At 39.2% G+C, this 21,189-nt stretch overlaps 2 long non-coding RNA genes across 3 annotated transcripts; one reads left to right on the forward strand and one right to left on the reverse strand.

Moving 5' to 3' along the window:
- Positions 1-4,471: 4,471 nt before the first annotated feature.
- On the forward strand, positions 4,472-9,992 carry LOC136244469 (uncharacterized). Its single transcript, XR_010695271.1, has 6 exons — positions 4,472-4,758; positions 6,025-6,109; positions 7,350-7,396; positions 9,220-9,258; positions 9,701-9,801; positions 9,852-9,992. It is a non-coding gene; the product is annotated as an uncharacterized lncRNA (long non-coding RNA).
- Positions 9,993-14,396: 4,404 nt separating this feature from the next.
- On the reverse strand, positions 14,397-20,948 carry LOC136244470 (uncharacterized). Of its 2 annotated transcripts, none has more exons than XR_010695272.1 (5): positions 20,749-20,948; positions 17,229-17,275; positions 15,139-15,177; positions 14,588-14,688; positions 14,397-14,537 (listed from the first exon to the last, which is right to left on the reverse strand). It is a non-coding gene; the product is annotated as an uncharacterized lncRNA (long non-coding RNA). The 2 variants fall into 2 exon arrangements; XR_010695273.1 differs by lacking the exon at positions 20,749-20,948 and adding an exon at positions 18,208-18,781.
- Between the last annotated feature and the right edge of the window lie 241 nt (positions 20,949-21,189).

Genomic DNA, 21,189 nt, shown 5'->3' on the forward strand with positions numbered 1-21,189 from the left:
GACACCCGGTCCTACAGCCTGTTGAAATTTGTTGTGTTTGAAAAGGTGGAGATAGGAGAAAAAAATCCATGACTGGAATGACCTAGGCAGCCTCAAACCTGCAGCCATCCGATTAACGTTCAAACGCTTACAGGAGTCTGCCAGGAAGCCAGGATGTTCAATTTCATGTATATGTCTCCATATAGAGAGTGACTTATTATCTCAAAGTACCCCATGTGGAACCAAATGGACATTAGTATATTTATTAAGGCTTTACAGCACAAGTGCTGAAAGTCTGTAAGACACCTGGTCCTACACTCTGTTTAAAGTTGATACATAAAGTGTACTGATTCTGTATAACAATTTGACATGTTAAATAGGTATGATACTTAGGGATAGATCAATTGACTACCATGGGTTACATGCCCATGCAGGTCAATACTCTGAATGGCGGGTTTATGTACGAGGTACAATTTGTGTAAATTTTGCAAATTCTTGATCCACTAAATTTTAGCTGCATGTTTTTGTATGAATTCACACATTTCGACTAAGCTTTCTGGATTCTACTTTTATTGAATCATTATAGTGAAGACAATTGCTTGTGTTTTGTAGACTAAAGTTTGCAATTGCAGAAATTTCTGCTGTAGTCTATTTAGTAGGCACCGGCCTATTATGCTTTTAATTTTGCCTATTATGCTATGCTGCAGTGCTCAAAAAATTTTGCCTATTATGCTCATAATTATGCTCAAACTTTTTGCTACAGTTCCCATGTTTTGTTACTTTCTAATGGATAATGATAAACTTTGGCTTATGAACAACTGAAATGCACTCGTTGTGCATTAAGAATTTGGCTACATTATACTGTGAAACTATAATAACAGTCATGTCAAATAACTACTTAATGCCATATCAGTGCCATCGTTATTGTAAGTCAACCTTTTTCTGTGGCATGCATTTTTGCTTACAGTATGACAATTATTCTGCCTATTATACTAGCTTATGTTTGATGCTTTCAGGCACCTATTATGCTCAAAATCATGTCAGCATAATAGGCTGGTGCCTACTCAACATCATGACAACATGCTCTATTAATGGAGTTCTGGGGGCATGCCGCCACAGAGTCTTCTGAGATTGAATTTGGTAACAGTAAGCACTGTGAGTTACTGTTAAAGAAAGTGCTCATCATCAGCTGATCAGCATTATTATACAGTAGCAGTAGTAATACTATAATAGCTGCATGTCATACAGCTAGGGGATACAGCATGAATACTGCAGTACGATTTACATGTAAGTATATAAAGCTGAAATTTAAGAGGTCTGATGCTGCAACCCCTGGAATCTGACACATATTATCAATGTATATACAGTAGCAATAAAATTGCAAATACAGCTGGCAATATTTATCTATGTTTCTAGGTTCACAAGGAGATGGTAATAGCTATCATAGTTTCTGGTCTAATTTATTTATACTGTGGTCATTCTAGAACATCTCTTTTGGGAGTTTGGAATTTGAAGAAATGATATGGGGTGCTATAGTTGTTTATGTTGATAAAGAATTCACTTAAGCCTACACCCCTCATTATAAAAGTACACAGAAGGGTCTCAAATGCAATATACACAGTGGTCATATTTTGTTTGCACCTTAAAAGTTAGATACATATATGTAACATACAGGTTATTATGTGTGGAGCAGGTCTGGGGGTAGTTAGCTTTGTTCAGTCACTATGGTTTCCAATGCAATACGAAGGTGTCTCTTTTTACTGCATTGCTGTAATGCTGTAAGTTGTGATTTCATACAGGTAGCTTATATGACCAGATCTGCAAAAAGGGGTCTTTTAGCCTTTCCGATTACATGTACTTGGCAACCCATAACTTGACCTGTGAATATGGTGTCACCCTGAAATTTGGTCACCTGATACCCCTAACATATATAGTATATACCACAATAGCTTGGTGTAATATGAAGGTGATAAGTCAAACATATGTGCATAGAGTTATTAGTAAACAAACCCAGGAATCTGGAAAGGCTATAAGACCCCTTTTCGCAGATCCGGTCACAAAGTATTTATTGAAGTGTAATTGTAACTTTCACTATCAACATAGTTTTAATATAGTAAAATATCCAAATGCCTGTCACATGACCAAGTCGTTAGGTAAGAAATGTGCCTTAGATTGGCATATAGTACAGTTGCTTTTGGTTTTGGTCACGTGACCGCTTTACTCTGTTATTGATTGATTGATTGATTAATATATTTAACCTCCAGGCAATCAGCTACAGCCATTCTTCCTTGCCCAGAGGGACACATTACAATATATAGACAGTACACACAAAACTAAACAAAGCAATTATACAAAGACAACCAAAGTAAACAACTTATAACACAAAAAACATACATAGTTACAATCATATTAATATTATCAAAGGAGTGAGTCACAGTGCTGCTTAAGGACATCCACATACTCATAAAATGGAGAATTAATAGTCAGTTACAGATGATGGTAATGCATTCCACCATTGAATAGTCTTATAATGAAAGAAATGTTGAGTAAAGCACAAGCTGAACATAGGTAAGTTTGCAAAATATGTGACTGGGTCTGCGAAAAGGGGTCTTATAGCCTTTCCAATTGCATGTACTTGGCAATCCATAACTTAACTTGTGAGTATGGTACCAACCTGAAATATGGTCACCTTACACTATTACTAACATAGCACTGTTCATGGATGTAATTTTAAGACAATAGGTTAAACACATGCATGATATGTTATGACTCGTCAAACTTGGAAATTTGGAAAGGCTATAAGACCCCTTTTCGCAAATCCGGTCACATAATATTATACTGGTGTCCTTGTACTATATAAGAAGTTCCACTGAAAACAATTGGTGGTTCAAGTGGAATACATTTAACTTGGTAGTACTGGTGGCACATTAAACACAGTGATTTAAACTGAATATATAAAATAAGGCAATGGCAACCATTGCAATCTATGATAAAATTCAGACACATGATCATATTTCCTTAGGTCATAACACAACCTTACTGCACCCTCTAAAGTCTTTGCAGTAGAGTGCTTCAAAATGATGGTCCCCACACTGTTACACAGTAAGACAAATCAGACAATACCAGGGATTCCAATAACATCTTCACCAAACTATTGTCAATAACATGTCAGTGAGACCTAAGCAAACATAGATAGCTAGTATACGACATTTTATGGCACACATTAGCAATGTGATGAGTCCAAGACATAGTAGAGTCAAAAATAAGTCCTAAATTAGGCACCAGCCTATTATGCTTTTAATTTTGCCTATTGTGCTATGCTGCAGTGCTTAAAATTTTTACATATTATGCTTATTATTATGCTCAAAATTTTTGCCACAGTTCCTATGTGTTGTTACTTTCTAATGGATAATGATAAACTTTGGCTTATGAACAACTGGTTAAATGTGAAAAGTACTCATTGTGCATTAAGAATTTGGCTGCATTGTAAACTATAATAACAGCGGTTTGAGATAACTATTTAATGCTATATCAGTGGCATCAACTGTTCTATTATCAGGGCCGCCCACAGGGGGGGGGCAACTGGGGCATTTTGCCCCGGGCCCCAGCCTGAAAGGGGCCCCAGGAGGCCCCATGAAGGCCCCCCTGAATACCTGTTTAAAAGATCGATATACTCTAATAGAGCAGTCAGATCTAAATACTCTAATAGAGCAGTCACAGTATTCTTCAGAGGAGCAGTGTAGCAAGCTTATAGATAAGGAGATATGGTTGGTGATGGGTATATAGTTATTGTCATTGCCAGCAGGTTGTGATCTTTTTTTTTTTTTTTTTTGGTCTTCATCTTACAACTTGGGTCAAGGGCCCCACTTTAACTCTTTGCCCTGGGCCCCTTAATTTCTCTGGGCGGCCCTGTCTATTATTGCAAGTCAACCTTTTTCTGTGACATGCATTTTCGATTGCAGTATGACAATTATTCTGCCTATCATGCTAGCATTATGCTTGATGCTTTCAGGCACCTATTATGCTCAAAATTATGCCAGCATAATAGGCTGGTGCCTGCTATTTAGATTATATATGAACTTGCAAATATATAGTATCACTAATGTTTAGCACACTGTATCTATCACTGAAGAATATTTGAAACCACCCTATGCATGCAATAGCAACTCAGTATATTAGTGCATATCATACTATATAAGCATTGTTCTTATTATATTTTTTAAAGCTATTACTGTGAAACTTCTCTAATTCAATACCTGTATCTAATCCAGAATATCTCTGTAATCTGACACCATTTAATTTGCTGCACCAATGAAATAAGACTTTTTCTGTCTGATATTGCTTGATAATCCAACATCCCCACGCAGGTTGTTGAGCAAAATGTAACTGATATATAATAGGAAATTGATCCGTGTATTTTGGGGCCAATTATAAGTCTAATATTACAAACGGTAAAGTAAATAGGCGCTTCGCGCGCGCAGCGCGCGAAGGGCCTATTTACTTTACCGTTTGGTCACTAGGACATTAGGCAATTGGAATTCGCAAATTCCAATTGCATAAGTTTCAATGCTCAAAGTTTAAGAATTTATAAACACTGCTGACCTGGTTTGTTAACACGTCGAGGCGTTAATTTCCTCTGTTCCTGACATGGCAAATAATTAAAAAGTTTGCGTTCATTCAGTACGCACGTGATGTAGTGGTACCAGGCTCTGTCCAGAACTCAAGTCTACCCCCAAGGAGTGGTCAGCACACAGAGAGAACTGCTCAAACGGACTAAAGGTAAGTAGGATAAGTAGATACACACGTTGAGATTATATTGTTTTGAAAGGCTAGTGTGGTACCAGACTACTTTCTCTAAATAAAATGCACCAGTTGGCGTGGCTATGGTAGTCTTGCGTAGACCAGACAGAATTTTTTCTTAGTGTGTGAGTGCGGAATAAGTGGCCAATCAGCACCCACCATAGAGCTGGTGAAACGTTACACAGAAATTCTATGGGAAGTGTACTAGATCACTTATTCCCCACCCACACACAAAAGAAGAAAGTCGGTCTGATCTTAGCTATATTATAGTGAGTGATGTTGAAATGGGCTCCTTCACCCCATTGGTATTCCCTACTTTTTGGGGGAATGGGAGGTGCGGCTAGTATTGCTTACAAGACGTTAGCATTTCTGCCTGCTGCTTAGAAAGACCAGTAGTGTAGTGTCCTGGATTAGATGCTCCACCAGTTTTTCTTTATTGTAACCCTGCCAGTCCAGTTACTATCGCAGCACTTGACCTTGCAATGTGTGAGGGTCAGGTGCATGCTTCCATCACATGTACTTCAATTGCTGTTTCTTGTTTATTTACTTGTTATATTTCAAAAAAAAAATCGCGCAAAAAAAATAAATCCAGTAGTATTGGCTACCAACTTTTTAAAAAATGTGGGTTGTGGAGTAGAAAGAGCAATAAATGCATTGTATACAAACTGGTTAAACCTCTACCTTATCCCATCACCATTGTATGGCATGCGTATGGGTTTAAGTCTCCACAAAGGACTCGACTGTATCGTTATTAGAAGTAGACAGCATGCCTATACTACCTACTGTCAAGGAGGTGTCACTCTAATGTATCCTGTATTGTACGATCTTCATCCTTTAAACAAGGGATTTTTGGCATAGGACAGTACAAGCATCATTTCAAGTAGCACTTTTACATTCAATAATTGTAACGTGATCTTGGAAACCTACCTTTTTGGTTTATTTTCTGTTTAATAGCTTAAATGAGGTATTGGGTGCTTATCTATCTTGTGTTAAAATTTTAGTTTAATATCCTGAGACGTGGCTGGTTTACTGTCCGGTACATTACAAACTAGTGCATTAAGGTTTGTGAGTGATTAAGGGTGACAAGTGGTGTTTACCAATAATTCCATACATGGTCTGATATAATCACTGAAGCTCCTAGGAAAAAGAAGCTTTGGGTGGGAAACTTTACAGCACGAAAGTTTAATAGTTGCTTTTATCCAAACAAATTGTTGAAATTTTCATTTAAGTTTTTGCTGTATGTAGAAGTCAAGGGTCACGACAAGTCCAATGGAAGTCACTGCAAGGTGATAGGAGCAACTACCATCGAGTCATCGACCATTTTATAGAGGTATGTAATAAAAAGTTTGCAGGTTCCCTACCAGAAAGTTATTTTCATGGCCTCACCATGTAACATTAGGGTAAAACTCTAGGTATCATTTTAATCCTTGTTCCATCACAAGTAGAATAATGTAAATCGCATAGCCATAGAATGGATGCTTCAAAAGTTACAGTGCTCTATGCAAGGCATGCGTATTTATTAAGTTTAAATCCAGTTTTCTTGATTATGCAGGTTTAAGGGTTAAGTGTTGCTAAAGGTAAAATTTTCACAAATACAGTGGAACCTGTCTATAATGGTCACCTTGGGACCAGATATATCTGGCCTTTATATGTGACCCGGTCTGCGAAAAGGGGTCTTATAGCCTTTTCAATTACATGTACTTGACTACCTGTAACTTGACTTGTAAATGTGGTATCACCTTGAAATTAGATCCCCTTATACCCCTAATATAGCACTATCGCTTGGTGTAGTATGAAAGTGATACATTGAAAACATGAGGAGTTACGGTTAGTCAAACTTGACTATTTGGAAAGGCTATAAGACCCCTTTTCGCAGACCGGGCCACATATACAGGTGGCTGTTATAGAGAAAACCTGCATAAGGTGGTCAGCAACATTTTAGTGGCTATGACCGTTATAAATGAGTAATTATTATAAAGAGGCTCGCGCCAACCGCAATGTAGTAATATTTTAGTACAGAAATGGCAAGGTGAGCCTGTTATGGATGTTGGTTATAGCTATTGAATACGATTAAGCAATGAAGACTGATAGATTATATAGTATTCATTGAAAGGCAGGAAGTGTGATAATCGCGCATTAATTGAAATGATGCCATGGTGCCAGGAAATTTGCTTAACAAGCCACCATAAAAGGTAGCGACCGCTATACGAAGAAGAAAGTTATGTATACAGTGATTCATGGGCAAATTCTTGGTTGGCCGTTATACGCGTTAGACAGGTGACCGCTTAATGCAGACCACAATGCATACATTTGTATTGGAAAATATTTGGGACCTCATGACCATGGCCGTTATACAAAGGTGACCGCTTAATCCAGGTGACCGTAACACAGGTTCCACTGTACTACCCAAATGTATTACTCTCTATGGGAGGTCTAAATATTTCAAGGATAAAATTTTGCTGATAACCCCCCCCCAACACTGCACAATCAGCAAAAAAAAAAGTTTCCCCTTGAAATATTTAGGCAATACGGTATATGCAGTGTAATGCACTTGATTTATTTTTTTGTAGCCAGATGATAGAGCACTGGTATCACATACCCAGGAAAAATTCTAATTGTAAGTTTTTTTAACTGTTAAATGAAAGTATGAATATACTCATTTGATAGTTGTTCTCCACACTACATAATGCCCTTGACTTCTCTACTACTCTAGATCTTTTGTGTCACAAATTCTATTTGTATATTGTATCATTGTCAAGTTTCATGGTAGTGAATTATTCTACCCTAAGATTGGCCATGCATTGTGACATATTTAGTGCATGCTTGTAAGTTTAAACTCAGTGTGCTCCTGTACAAGTCCGTCCCGTCCAGTTATTTAATGAGCTTTATCCACAATTGCATCATAGCACAAAAATGGCAATAAGAGTGGGGATTGTTTGTACAGATAGCCATTAGAAGGGATAACTTTTGAGATTTTCCTCGTTAAGAAAGTGAGAGAAATCTCTGGTAAGACTTGTTTGTTAACTATCTTTCTATGTAGAAGCATGCACAGTTGCTCTTCTCGAACACTCCAGATCTGGTTTTGAAAATAAAACCCGAGCTAGGTAAGTATCTAAAAGTGTGAAAATGCATTCCCCAACAGAATTTTCTCCTGCTGTCTTCATGGCAAACATCTCAAAAGCTTATCCCTTCCAATGGCTCTGTACAAAGTACCCCCACTTGTAATTGTGAATGAAACTCTTTTGGGACCTTTGAAATGTAGCCCACCTAACTGTGCTAGTGATGACGTGGTATAACAGGAAGAGTAAAATTAATGCTAGATGGCATGTTATGCACAGAAGTATCTTCTAAACTGTTTTATAGTTTAACTATCTTGTTTTTTCTCGCCAATCCTCTCAACAAAGCCTCAAAGCTGCTCTTCATTTTCATTCACGTTCGTAAGGGACATACCCACTTTAAACTCAAAGGGATAAGCTATTCCTGGAAGTCTACAAGGCCTGTACCAATGTTTTTCAGTTATTAAATGCCTGTAAAACTTGAAGAGAAAGTAAATCAAAAAGTCTAAGGAGAGTCGTGTCACCCATGTTTCAGCCTGCCAGAAAGAAATCACAAAGTTTACTCGTAACTGTTTATTACAAACTTCATTTCGCTTTTCTTACGTACAAGCTGCTTTTATCATTTAACGATTTTGCTCACGTTGGTGCGTATGGACCAACATAGATAAGTAGATAGGCATGCACACACACACGCACACACACACACACAGTGACCCACACACACTGCACACACACACACGCACACACACACACACTGCACTACACACACACACACACACACTACACACACACATGCACACTACACACAGACCATCACACACACACACATGCACTTGCTACACACTACACAGAGACACACACGCGCACACACACACACACACACACACACACACACACACACACACACACACACACACACACTGCACTCACCACACACATACTACACACACACGTACACTGCACACACACACACTCTACACACATACTTTACACACAGACTTTCTACATACTACACAGAGACACACACGCGCGCACTACACTAAGGCATGCACACGAACACTACACACATACCACACACTACACACACACACACACACTACAAACATACCCTACACATACATGCTACACACACACACGCACACACCACACACGCTATAGTAGTGTCATGTAGTTTAGCAACAGTAGACACATGTACACAGAGACACATGTAGTCATAATGTAATGCTGCTACATGTGTCTCTGTGTATGTGATACATGGATACACATGTCTCTCACTACATGTTTCTCTGCGTAGTGTCATGTACTATAGTAGTGTCTGTAGTTTGCATACTGCAGTTTCACACCCATCCCAGAGTCTAATTTTTATTACATCTCTTTTTTACAGACATGCTACTGGACACCCAAGAATTACATGTTACTGCTGGTGAGTGTACTTATATGCTATACACATTTATTGGGTTTGACAAATCCGACATGAAGCAAGGCCATTTGGTCTTTAGCAGCTTTTTGGTCTCATTCGAAACTCTGTGGAAGTGAAACAATATACAGTCACTGTAACGGATTGCATTTTAAAATGTATATCCTATAGTATGATAATACTGTATAGTTCTGCAACCTCTCTCCATGAGACTCGGACATTTCTCCTGTGGTTTATTGAAGCTCAAGCTCCTGAGTAGTGCACAGGCATCCCAGCTCTGGTTTACTGGGTGGCAAGTATTGTAGCTGTGCTTCACATGGCTCTGCTTTTTTTTTGCTTTGTTGATGTGCGTGTGTGCGTGTTGGATAATGTAGTCCAAAAGTATGTGTGTGCATGTGCTTTCTCCATTTTCCGTTTTGTTATATCACGTTCAACTCTAACTTTGTAGGTGTGCTATAAGAATCTGGAGATGTATGTGTTATAGAGAAGACACCAAGGAACAAGATGGTCGATTCGAACCATGCTAGACACAGTGTAGTGTTTCTCAATGTAAGCTACATTCTGTTCTGTGTTGCTGCTTATTATCATGTGTACTGCAGGTCATCAATACTCTTGAGAACTGTTTCCTAATACTGCTAAAGGATATTGTGACAAACTTGACTTTTCACGTGTAATGTGTGCTATGAAATAGTGTTATATAGTTCATTCAGAGCTTTGTTAAGAATTCCAATTTATACTTACGGTTTGTTACTGGGGTTTTGCATAATATGGAGCTACACCGTTCAAACTCTTGATAATGTACCCAATGATGGCACTACTACCTAAGATGACACTACTAACTACTGTACACCATGTAGGGTGATATAAGGGTGTTTGAGTGGGTGGGGCACCACTTTTGGCTGAATTATGCAAAAAAAAAATTTCAAACTAAATCTTGATGAAACAAAAGGTAGAAACATGCGACACTTGGTGTTTATTTATAATGGCAATTCAGGTTAACTTTTTCCGTATTGAGTGCCTCTAAATAATCATTGTTGTGTTTAGCTTTGTTTATGTGTCTCTGTAGCTACCTTGGAAACATTCTTAAACTGTATTATGAAGGTGCTTATTGATCAGTGTATTAGGTCCCTATTACCTCTGAGATAGGATAACCTCCTTGTAACAGTAAAATATCAACAAACTTGCAATTGGTTGGTCCCAAAGTGTCTGTTAAATTAATATAATATTAATTATATAGAGGTTATACTGTAATGTCACTATTGCTGCCAAACATGACACCACTAGTTACACACTGTAGAATGATAATGTCACTATATAGTTAGCCAACATGACACTATTATAGTTGCACACTGTAGTGTGATAATGTCACTATAACAATAGTTACCTAACATGACACTACTAGCTATGCACTGTTTGGTAATAATGTCACTACATGACACTACTACTTACACACTGTAGGGTGATAATGTCACTACAAGACACTACTAGTTACACACTGTAGCATAACACTACTAGTTACACACTGTAGGGTGATGATGTCACTACAAGACACTACTAGTTACACACTGTAGGGTGATAATGTCACTACATGACAATACTAGTTACACACTGTAGCATAACACTACTAGTTACACACTGTAGGGTGATGATGTCACTACCAGACACTACTAGTACCACACTGTAGGGTGATAATGTCACTACAAGACACTACTAGTTACACACTGTAGGGTGATGATGTCACTACAAGACACTACTAGTTACACACTGTAGGGTGATAATGTCACTATATGACACTACTACCTACACACTGAAGGGTGATGATGTCACTACAAGACACTACTAGCTACACACTGTAGCATGACACTACTAGTTACACACTGTAGGGTGATAATGTAACTACAAGACACTACTAGTTACACACTGTAGGATGATGATGTCACTACATGACACTACTAGTTACAAACTGTAGGGTGATGATGTCACTACAAGACACTACTAGCTACACACTCTAGCATAACACTACTAGTTACACACTGTAGGGTGATGATGTCACTACATGACACTACTAGTTACACACTGTAGGTTGATGATGTCACTACAAGACACTCCTAGCTACACACTGTAGCATGACACTATTAGTTACACACTGTAGGGTGATGATGCCACTACATGACATTACTAGTTACACATTGTAGGGTGATGATGCCACTACATGACACTACTAGTTACACACTGTAGGGTGATAGTGTCACTACATGACACTACTACTTACACACTGTATTGTAGGGTGATGATGTCACTACAAGACACTACTAGCTACACACTGTAGCATGACACTACTAGTTACACACTGTAGGGTGACGATGTCACTACATGACACTAATAGTTACACACTGTAGGATGATGATGTCACTACAACACACTACTTGCTACACACTGTAGGGTGATGATGTCACTATATTGTTACGTACCCAACATATATGACACTAGTTATTGTGGCATGTTGGGACATTACATCACCATACAGTGAGTATTAGCTGTATTGCCATGCTGTGAGATTATCACCCTACATTGTGTAGCTAGTAGTGTCATGTTGGGTAACTATAGTATAGTGACATCGTCACTCTACAGTGTGTAACTAGTAGTGTTGTGTAGTTACATCATCACTCTACAGTTTGTAACTAGTAGTGTCATGTAGTGACATTATCACTCTACTGTGTGTAACTAGTAGTGTCATGTAGTGACATCATCATACTACAGTGTGTAACTACTGAGTAGCGTCATGTAGTGACATTATCACCCTACAGTGTGTAGCTAGTAGTGTCAAATGGTGACATCATCACCCTACAGTGTGTAACTAGTAGTCTCATGTAGTAACATCATCACCCTACAGTGTGTATAATAACTAGTAGTGTCATGTTGGGTAACTATTGTTATAGTGACATCATCACCCTACAGTGTGTAGCTAGTAGTGCCATGTATTGACATCATCACTCTACAGCATGTAGCTAGTAGTGCCATGTATTGACATCATCACTCTACAGCGTGTAGCTAGTAGTGTCATGTTGGGTAACTATAGTATAGTGAAATGATCACCCTACAGTGTGTAATTATTAGTGGCATGTAGTGACATCATCACCCTACAGTGTGTAACTAGTAGTGTCATGTAGTGACATCATCGCCCTACAGTGTGTAGCTAGTAGTGTCATGTTGGGTAACTATAGTATAGTGAAATGATCACCCTACAGTGTGTAATTATTAGTGGCATGTAGTGACATCATCACCCTACAGTTTGTAACTAGTAGTGTCATGAAGTGACATCATCACCCTACAGTGTGTAACTAGTAGTGTTATGCTACAGTGTGTAGCTAGTAGTGTCTTGTAGTGACATTATCATCCTACAGTGTGTAACTAGTAGTGTCATGCTACAGTGTGTAGCTAGTAGTGTCTTGTAGTGACATTATCACCCTACAGTGTGTAACTAGTAGTGTCATATATGTTACAGTGTGTAGCTAGTAGTGTCTTGTAGTGACATTATCACCCTACAGTGTGTAACTAGTAGTGTCATGCTACAGTGTGTAGCTAGTAGTGTCTTGTAGTGACATTATCACCCTACAGTGTGGTACTAGTAGTGTCATGCTACCGTGTGTAGCTAGTAGTGACATCATCACCCTTCAGTGTGTAGGTAGTAGTGTCATGTAGTGACATTATCACCCTACAGTGTGTAACTAGTAGTGTCTTGTAGTGACATCATCACCCTACAGTGTGTAACTAGTAGTGTCATGCTACAGTGTGTAGCTAGTAGTGTCATGTAGTGACATTATCACCCTACAGTGTGTAACTAGTAGTGTCTTGTAGTGACATCATCACCCTACAGTGTGTAACTAGTAGTGTCATGAAGTGACATCATCACCCTACAGTGTGTAACTAGTAGTGTCATGCTACAGTGTGTAGCTAGTAGTGTCTTGTAGTGACATCATCACCCTACAGTGTGTAACTAGTAGTGTCATGCTACAGTGTGTAGCTAGTAGTGTCATGTAGTGACATTATCACCCTACAGTGTGTAACTAGTAGTGTCTTGTAGTGACATCATCACCCTACAGTGTGTAACTAGTAGTGTCATGAAGTGACATCATCACCCTACAGTGTGTAACTAGTAGTGTCATGCTACAGTGTGTAGCTAGTAGTGTCTTGTAGTGACATTATCACCCTACAGTGTGGTACTAGTAGTGTCATGCTACAGTGTGTAGCTAGTAGTGACATCATCACCCTTCAGTGTGTAGGTAGTAGTGTCATGTAGTGACATTATCACCCTACAGTGTGTAACTAGTAGTGTCTTGTAGCGACATCATCACCCTACAGTGTGTAACTAGTAGTGTTATGCTACAGTGTGTAACTAGTAGTGTCTTGTAGTGACATTATCACCCTACAGTGTGTAAGTAGTAGTGTCATGTAGTGACATTATTACCAAACAGTGCATAGCTAGTAGTGTCATGTTAGGTAACTATTGTTATAGTGACATTATCACACTACAGTGTGCAACTATAATAGTGTCATGTTGGCTAACTATATAGTGACATTATCATTCTACAGTGTGTAACTAGTGGTGTCATGTTTGGCAGCAATAGTGACATTACAGTATAACCTCTATATAATTAATATTATATTAATTTAACAGACACTTTGGGACCAACCAATTGCAAGTTTGTTGATATTTTACTGTTACAAGGAGGTTATCCTATCTCAGAGGTAATAGGGACCTAATACACTGATCAATAAGCACCTTCATAATACAGTTTAAGAATGTTTCCAAGGTAGCTACAGAGACACATAAACAAAGCTAAACACAACAATGATTATTTAGAGGCACTCAATACGGAAAAAGTTAACCTGAATTGCCATTATAAATAAACACCAAGTGTCGCATGTTTCTACCTTTTGTTTCATCAAGATTGAGTTTGCAATTTTTTTTTTGCATTATTCAGCCAAAAGTGGTGCCCCACCCACTCAAACACCCTTATATCACCCTACATGGTGTACAGTAGCTAGTAGTGTCATCTTAGGTAGTAGTGTCATCATTGGGTACATTATCAAGAGTTTGAACGGTGTAGCTCCATATTATGCAAAACCCCAGTAACAAACCGTAAGTATAAATTGGAATTCTTAACAAAGCTCTGAATGAACTATACAACACTATTTCATAGCACACATTACACGTGAAAAGTCAAGTTTGTCACAATATCCTTTAGCAGTATTAGGAAACAGTTCTCAAGAGTATTGATGACCTGCAGTACACATGATAATAAGCAGCAACACAGAACAGAATGTAGCTTACATTGAGAAACACTACACTGTGTCTAGCATGGTTCGAATCGACCATCTTGTTCCTTGGTGTCTTCTCTATAACACATACATCTCCAGATTCTTATAGCACACCTACAAAGTTAGAGTTGAACGTGATATAACAAAACGGAAAATGGAGAAAGCACATGCACACACATACTTTTGGACTACATTATCCAACACGCACATACGCATATGCACACACTAACAAAGCAAAAAAAAAGAAGAGCCATGTGAAGCACAGATACAATGCTTGCCACCCAGTAAACCAGAGCTGGGATGCCTGTGCACTACTCAGGAGCTTGAGCTTCAATAAACCACAGGAGAACTGTCCAAGTCTCATGGAGAGAGGTTGCAGAACTATACAGTATTATCATACTGTAGGATATACATTTTAAAATGCAATCCGTTACAGTGACTGTATATTGTTTCACTTCCACAGAGTTTTGAATGAGACCAAAAAGTTGCTAAAGACCAAATGGCCTTGCTTCATGTCGGATTTGTCAAACCCAATAAATGTGTATAGCATATAAGTACACTCACCAGCAGTAACATGTAATCCTTGGGTGCCCAGTAGCATGTCTGTAAAAAAGAGATGTAATGAAAATTAGACTCTGGGATGGGTGTGAAACTGCAGTATGCAAACTATAGACACTACTATAGTACATGACACTACACAGAGAAACATGTAGTGAGAGACACGTGTATCCATGTATCACATACAGAGACACATGTAGCAGCATTACATTATGACTACATGTGTCTCTGTGTACATGTGTCTACTGTTGCTAAACTACATGACACTACTATAGCGTGTGTGCATGTGTAGTGTGTGTGTGTGTGTGTAGCATGTATGTGTAGGGTATGTGTGTAGTGTGTGTGTGTGTAGTGTGTGGTATGTGTGTAGTGTTCGTGTGCATGCCTTAGTGTAGTGTGCGCACGTGTGTCTCTGTGTAGTATGTGGAAAGTCTGTGTGTAAGGTATGTGTGTAGAGTGTGTGTGTGTGTGTGTGCAGTGTACGTGTGTGTGTAGTATGTGTGTGGTGAGTGCAGTGTGTGTGTGTGTGTGTGTGTGTGTGTGTGTGTGTGTGTGTGTGTGTACCTGTATGTAGTGCAGTGTGTGTCTGTGTGTCTCTTTGTAGTGCGTAGCATGTGTGTGTAGTGTGTAGAGCGTGTGTGGTGTAGTGTGTATTTGTGTAGTACGTGTGTATGTGTGTATGCAGTGTGTGTGTTTCTGTGTGTAGTGCAGTATGTGTGAATTAGTGTGTGTGTGTGTGTGTGTGTGTGTGTGCGTGCGTGCGTGCGTGTGTGTCTCTGTGTAGTGTGTAGCATGTGTATGTGTGTGTATTTGTGTAGTATGTGTGTATGTGTGTGTGTGGTGGTGTGTGTGTAGTGTGCATGTGTGTGTGTGTGTGTGTAGTGCAGTGTGTGTGTGTGTGCGTGTGTGTGTAGTGCAGTGTGTGTGTGTGCAGTGTGTGTGGGTCATTGTGTGCGTGCGTGTGCGTGTGTGTGTGCATGCCTATCTACTTATCTATGTTGGTCCATACGCACCTACGTGAGCAAAATCGTTAAATGATAAAAGCAGCTTGTACGTAAGAAAAGCGAAATGAAGTTTGTAATAAACAGTTACGAGTAAACTTTGTGATTTCTTTCTGGCAGGCTGAAACATGGGTGACACGACTCTCCTTAGACTTTTTGATTTACTTTCTCTTCAAGTTTTACAGGCATTTAATAACTGAAAAACATTGGTACAGGCCTTGTAGACTTCCAGGAATAGCTTATCCCTTTGAGTTGAAAGTGGGTATGTCCTTTACGAACGTGAATGAAAATGAAGAGCAGCTTTGAGGCTTTGTTGAGATGATTGGTGAGAAAAAACATGATAGTTAAACTATAAAACAGTTTAGAAGATACTTCTGTGCATAACATGCCATCTAGCATTAATTTTACTCTTCCTGTTATACCACGTCATCACTAGCACAGTTAGGTGGGCTACATTTCAAAGGTCCCAAAAGAGTTTCATTCACAATTACAAGTGGGGGTACTTTGTACAGAGCCATTGGAAGGGATAAGCTTTTGAGATGTTTGCCATGAAGACAGCAGGAGAAAATTCTGTTGGGGAATGCATTTTCACACTTTTAGATATTTACCTAGCTCTGGTTTTATTTTCAAAACCAGATCTGGAGTGTTCGAGAAGAGCAACTGTGCATGCTTCTACATAGAAAGACAGTTAACAAACAAGTCTTACCAGAGATTTCTCTCACTTTCTTAACGAGGAAAATCTCAAAAGTTATCCCCTCTAATGGCTATCTGTACAAACAATCCCCACTCTTATTGCCATTTTTGTGCTATGATGTAATTGTGGATAAAGCTCATTAAATAACTGGACGGGACGGACTTGTACAGGAGCACACTGAGTTTAAACTTACAAGCATGCACTAAATATGTCACAATGCATGGCCAATCTTAGGGAAGAATAATTCACTACCATGAAACTTGACAATGATACAATATACAAATAGAATTTGTGACACAAAAGATCTAGAGTAGTAGAGAAGTCAAGGGCATTATGTAGTGTGGAGAACAACTATCAAATGAGTATATTCATACTTTCATTTAACAGTTAAAAAAACTTACACTTAGAATTTTTCTCGGGTATGTGATACCAGTGCTCTATCATCTGGCTACAAAAATATAAATCAAGTGCATTACACTGCATATACCGTATAGCCTAAATATTTTGAGGGGAAACTTTTTTTTGCTGATTGTGCAGTGTTGGGTAGTACAGTGGAACCTTTGTTACGGTCACCTGGATTAAGCGGTCACCTTTGTATAACGGCCATGGTCACGAGGTCCCAAATAATTTCCAATACAAATGTATGCATTGTGGTCTGCATTAAGCGGTCACCTGTCTAACGCGTATAACGGCCAACCAAGAATTTGCCCATGAATCACTGTATACATAACTTTCTTCTTCGTATAGCGGTCGCTACCTTTTATGGTGGCTTGTTAAGCAAATTGCCTGGCACCATGGCATCATTTCAATTAATGCGCAATTATCACACTTCCTGCCTTTCAATGAATACTATATAATCTATCAGTCTTCATTGCTTAATCGTATTCAATAGCTATAACCAACATCCATAACAGGCTCACCTTGCCATTTCTGTACTAAAATATTACTACATTGCGGTTGGCGCGAACCTCTTTATAATAATTACTCATTTATAACGGTCATAGCCACTAAAATGTTGCTGACCACCTTATGCAGGTTTTCTCTATAACAGCCACCTGTATATAAAGGCCAGATATATCTGGTCCCAAGGTGACCATTATAGACAGGTTTCACTGTATTTGTGAAAATTTTACCTTTAGCAACACTTAACCCTTAAACCTGCATAATCAAGAAAACTGGATTTAAACTTAATAAATACGCATGCCTTGCATAGAGCGCTGTAACTTTTGAAGCATCCATTCTATGGCTATGCGATTTACATTATTCTACTTGTGATGGAACAAGGATTAAAATGATACCTAGAGTTTTACCCTAATGTTACATGGTGAGGCCATGAAAATAACTTTCTGGTAGGGAACATGCAAACTTTTTATTACATACCTCTATAAAATGGTCGATGACTCGATGGTAGTTGCTCCTATCACCTTGCAGTGACTTCCATTGGACTTGTCGTGAATTTTTGTATCAGGCAATATATGATTTACATGAGTAATCCCACAATCAAAAGTAAGCATGTGGCAAGAATTATGAAACACGGAGACTTGACTTGTCGATATTCATCACTTCATAATAAGTAAGCCACTGTAGTCACAGTGCTCCTCCAAGTAGCCCAGTGGACTCACTTTTTAAATCTATGTGTGTTTGTAGGCTGTAAGAATTAAGTTATCTCACCTAGTGTCACCATGCGAGTCCATATTGTGTAAACATGCATTTTCGAAAAGCAGATTTAAGGGTTAACCTTGAAAAGAAATATTTAGGCTATACCTAGTAGTAATACCCCCACCTTTGATGTTGGCCATGAAAAACAAATTTATAAGGTGTCTGTATAAGGAATGAGGCGTCTGCTCTAGTACATTGCCTGCCTTATGATCTCAGGGTGGTTGACGATCCACAAAAGTTGGATTTCTTACCAAGAGTATACCTTGACCCTTGACTTCTACATACAGCAAAAACTTAAATGAAAATTTCAATTTGTTTGGATAAAAGCAACTATTAAACTTTCGTGCTGTAAAGTTTCCCACCCAAAGCTTCTTTTTCCTAGGAGCTTCAGTGATTATATCAGACCATGTATGGAATTATTGGTAAACACCACTTGCCACCCTTAATCACTCACAAACCTTAATGCACTAGTTTGTAATGTACCGGACAGTAAACCAGCCACGTCTCAGGATATTAAACTAAAATTTTAACACAAGATAGATAAGCACCCAATACCTCATTTAAGCTATTAAACAGAAAATAAACCAAAAAGGTAGGTTTCCAAGATCACGTTACAATTATTGAATGTAAAAGTGCTACTTGAAATGATGCTTGTACTGTCCTATGCCAAAAATCCCTTGTTTAAAGGATGAAGATCGTACAATACAGGATACATTAGAGTGACACCTCCTTGACAGTAGGTAGTATAGGCATGCTGTCTACTTCTAATAACGATACAGTCGAGTCCTTTGTGGAGACTTAAACCCATATGCATGCCATACAATGGTGATGGGATAAGGTAGAGGTTTAACCAGTTTGTATACAATGCATTTATTGCTCTTTCTACTCCACAACCCACATTTTTAAAAAAGCTGGTAGCCAATACTACTGGATTTATTTTTTGTGCGATTTTTTTTTTGAAATATAACAAGTAAATAAACAAGAAACAGCAATTGAAGTACATGTGATGGAAGCATGCACCTGACCCTCACACATTGCAAGGTCAAGTGCTGCGATAGTAACTGGATTGGCAGGGTTACAGTAAAGAAAAACTGGTGGAGCATCTAATCCAGGACACTACACTACTGGTCTTTCTAAGCAGCAGGCAGAAATGCTAACGTCTTGTAAGCAATACTAGCCGCACCTCCCATTCCCCCAAAAAGTAGGGAATACCAATGGGGTGAAGGAGCCCAATTCAACATCACTCAGTATAATATAGCTAAGATCAGACCGACTTTCTTCTTTTGTGTGTGGGTGGGGAATAAGTGATCTAGTACACTTCCCATAGAATTTCTGTGTAACGTTTCACCAGCTCTATGGTGAGTGCTGATTGGCCACTTATTCCGCACTCACACACTAAGAAACAATTCTGTCTGGTCTACGCAAGACTACCATAGCCATGCCAACTGGTGCATTTTATTTAGAGAAAGTAGTCTGGTACCACACTAGCCTTTCAAAACAATATGTGACTGTCTCTGGGAAAACCGGTCTTATCGCCCATTTAAAAGTATCGAGAAACGTCGGTTTTAAACATTCAGTGTGTTGTAGCTGGCCAATGGTGGTAGGTACGCATACAAAATTTTCACACGTTTCACAGCAATTTCTTACCTTCCTGATCATCCACTGAAGAAGTAATCAGCAGCTAAGTTTCCCGCCATTTTAGATAGTTTTTAAACCGAGGTTGTCTGTATCAGGCGAGATCCAGAAGGGTGGGAGGCGGGGGCCCTGGAAGGCAGGCGAGATCCAGAAGGGTGGGAGGCGGGGGCCCTGGAAGGCGGGCGAGATCCAGAAGGGTGGGAGGCGGGGGCCCTGGAAGGCGGGCAAGATGGTGTTCAAAAATTGAAAAGAAACGTGCTGGGATGAACTGGGCCAAGTTATAGGCCACTCAGGGCTCAGAACTGGCTAAAATGAAAGGAAATTTACAGCACAAGTCATTGTCCAACACCACGGAGCTGTACAGCCACACACAGCCATCACCTGGTTGGCCAGGGCTCCATCAAGACCCCAGATCACTCGTACGGCTCGCCACTGTGCTCTGAAAAAGCAGCCAGCAAAAGCAGACCACTTCACTCTGGTCGACTGTGGCAGTGAAACTTGATAGTGCATTCATTAAGCTTTGTGTTTGTGTGAAAAAATCAAACTTCCTGTCTTGGGCGATAAGAACGGTTTTCGTAGATCCAGTCACATATAATCTCAACGTGTGTATCTACTTATCCTACTTACCTTTAGTCCGTTTGAGCAGTTTTCTCTGTGTGCTGACCATTCCTTGGGGGTAGACTTGAGTTCTGGACAGAGCCTGGTACCACTACATCACGTGCGTACTGAATGAACGCAAAATTTTTAATTATTTGCCATGTCAGGAACAGAGGAAATTAACGCCTCGACGTGTTAACAAACCAGGTCAGCAGTGTTTATAAATTCTTAAACTTTGAGCATTGAAACTTAAGCAATTGGAATTTATTGCCTAATGTCCTAGTGACCAAACGGTAAAGTAAATAGGCGCTTCGCGCGCGCAGCGCGCGAAGCGCCTATTTACTTTACCGTTTGTAATATTAGACTTATAATTGGCCCCAAAATACACGGATCTGAGAGACTGTGAGAATTCATTTAAGAGCCGTGTTTAATTTAAATGGCTACAGGGTCATGGTATTTCAATTAAGGCTA

The sequence above is a fragment of the Dysidea avara genome, chromosome 14 (assembly GCF_963678975.1).
Source record: "Dysidea avara chromosome 14, odDysAvar1.4, whole genome shotgun sequence".
Lineage (NCBI taxonomy): Eukaryota > Metazoa > Porifera > Demospongiae > Dictyoceratida > Dysideidae > Dysidea > Dysidea avara.